At 33.8% G+C, this 2,915-nt stretch overlaps 1 long non-coding RNA gene across 1 annotated transcript; it reads left to right on the forward strand.

The window, feature by feature from the left end:
• The first annotated feature begins 967 nt into the window (after positions 1-967).
• Positions 968-2,704, forward strand: LOC122721912. Its single transcript, XR_006348698.1, has 2 exons — positions 968-1,029; positions 2,380-2,704. It is a non-coding gene; the product is annotated as an uncharacterized LOC122721912 (long non-coding RNA).
• Positions 2,705-2,915: the final 211 nt, after the last annotated feature.

Genomic DNA, 2,915 nt, shown 5'->3' on the forward strand with positions numbered 1-2,915 from the left:
GAGAAATCACAAGGTAGAAGAAGCTACATGGGAGAGTGAAGAAGTGATGAAGCAACAATATCCACAGCTATTCAAAGCAGGTAAAATTTCGAGGACGAAATTTCTTAAGAGGGGAAGAGTTGTAACATCCTCAAACACATAGCTAGAGCAGTGACATCACTAGGTAGGGCTAGGCTATTTCACTACTAGAGTAAGTGGCCTTAGGGGAGGTACTAGCATAACTCTAATCTGCTAATAACTGAATTATAGAAAACTCAAATAAAGAAACGGACATATTCAGAAATAAAGTAGACAGTGTGATTAGCGAGTCGGGAACGAGTCACTTTCGGGAGGTGCTTAGGGTTTCCCGACGTGCTTGCTTGAGGTGTTTGTTTTAAATCTGTCATGGTAGCTTAAGTAAAAAGGACTTCTAAAGGCTAAAAGCATATTTTAGTAGGTCAATCTATGATTATTGAAAGTGTAAAAAACTAAATTGAAACATGGTAAAGAGTTTAGTGGGTTAAAGTATAAATATGGAAAGTTAAAACATAAAAGTCAAATTTTACTTTCCATGTGTCATCTAGCTAAGGAAAGAGGAAATGAAAAAGCAAATTAAAGGAAAAAAAAAAAGGATTGTCATCTTCTCCATTTCACTTTGCCGTAGCTCACACCATAGAAGACCAAATATTTGTTTTGTCATCCTTCCATCAAAGCCAAGCCAAAACCTCACCAAATCAATTTCTTTCTTTAACCAAAATTCATCCTAAGACCTAGATCTAAAGGAAGAGCCATATATTGAAGGGATTGAAGAAGAAAAGTTTAGGGTTCCATTTACACCAAGCTTGAAAATCAAAGGTAAGCTTAGAAATGTGTAGGAAATAACATCTTCTCATTTCTTCATGCATGGATTTGAATTATAGAGCTTTAATTTATAGTTTATTCAATCCTTTCCTAAGATATAAATCTACCTAGGTGTAGGTGAAGGAACATCAAGGGGAAAGGAGATAGCTAGAGATTAGAAGAGGAAAAGAAAGAAGGAATCCAAGAAAGGTTTGGTGTTTGTATGATTTTCTGTTTTCCTTTGATTTTGCCATGAATAAGTGAAATTAGGGGTTGATTTTATTTGCTGTAAATGTTGCTTTGATTGTATAAATATGTTATATGAATGTTAAAATGATGTTTGAAAGGCTTAGAGTAAAGAAATTTAACATGAGAGCTGAAAGTGCAAATCTGGCAGAATAGGTTGTAACAGGGCAGCTTGTGTTGACATCTTTATAACTTATTGTGTATTTATTGAAATTAGGCCTAAGATATACCAAATGAAAGCTGAGACAAAGATCTAAAACTTTCATGAATTGACCAAATTCTGAATCTGTAGGTAAGATGATGAAAATTTGAAGTGAACCTAAACTGGATACAGAGTTAGTGCATCCGGAACAGTGTGTATTGATTATACTATAACTAATTATGTACTCAGTGAAATTTGTTAATACCAGTGCCAAATGAATCCTAAGAAGTATACCTACAACTTTGTAGAAGACACTTAAGCTTTAATTTGTATGGAAATGTATGAATCTGATAATTTTTGTGATACTATAAACAGGTACTAAGACTGGACTGATTAAGACCTGATTGAGCAGCTTATAAAGAAAAATTCATAACTTAAGTTAGGATGATCAGAATTGCATGAATCATACCTTGTTGGAAAGATAAGACATAAATGTACATTTCTTATGAAGAAACTGAAGTTAAATTATAACTCTAAACTACTTGAAAAGTTGATGCAATATATGGCAGAATGTAGTTTTCTACATTAAAATGCTAAGTCAATAAAGTTTTGCACTATTTGCCATGAGTTTTCCATATTGTAAATCTTGGCATATGATATATGTAACTTGGAAAATGAATTCAAATAGCTTCAAATGGTATGCATTTTACATTGATACATTGAATTAAGAGTGCTTGGCCCTGGTAAACGTAATAGGAGTCGAGGTTAGTATAAGGGTATGGCATGCCATATAAACATACAGAGTTCGCAGTACTGCTACCGATACATGATCTATATTTGAGGTTACATATCTGGTACCTCATAAGCATGGCCACAAAGCCCTGCTATCACAGTTTTGGCCTCTGAGCCTACCGTTCGGCACCCTGTGCCTACCGTTATAACTCCTTATCTACCTAGTCGATCCTACTATGTGTTTATAAGGGCTAATAACTTAATTACGATTGATACTTGATTTTGTGAACTTATTGGTGAATGTTAACATGTTAGCATCTACTAGCCTGTAATGGTTTACTTGATTATCTATATATGTGAACTTGTTTGTTTTAGTCTGTTATTCTTGCTATCACCCACTGAGCATTAGCTCAGCGTGTTGGTTTTTTTACCTCACGCAGGTTGTAGATAAAATAGGGGCAACGGAAGTTTTCAGAGATCTACATCAGATATCAAGGCCATCATCATAGCTGGTTGTTTTGAGTCTCTGAGTCGTGTGCAGTTATATTTTGGCATGTACATATTTAATAGAGTGAGTTGTAAAGATTATGTAATAAAAAATAGTAAGATATCAAATGACAGTTGTTAGTGTAATTATAAGTGTGATGTTCAGTATTACAGGTTAAAGTGCTAATGAAACAGAGGAAATTCTGCCGGAAAATTTTGGTTTAGAAATCTCACATTTATTTTAATCACTTGATGAAAGTTACATGCATTACCTAAAAACTTGGTATTTACAGATAAAAGAAATTGTTTAGTCCTGATATATCTAAAAAGGTATAGTTTGTGACATTCCTTGCTCTATCTACTCTTTGATAGGGTAAGGGGTGTTACATAGAACCTGCTGAAAGTTTAGATATCATTGATTATATGAGCCAATAAAATTTTTATGTAGATCAAGATGATATGCTAAACAATGATTTTTGCAGGGAAGAGA

Source organism: Manihot esculenta, chromosome 2 (assembly GCF_001659605.2).
Source record: "Manihot esculenta cultivar AM560-2 chromosome 2, M.esculenta_v8, whole genome shotgun sequence".
Taxonomy (NCBI): Eukaryota; Viridiplantae; Streptophyta; class Magnoliopsida; order Malpighiales; family Euphorbiaceae; genus Manihot; species Manihot esculenta.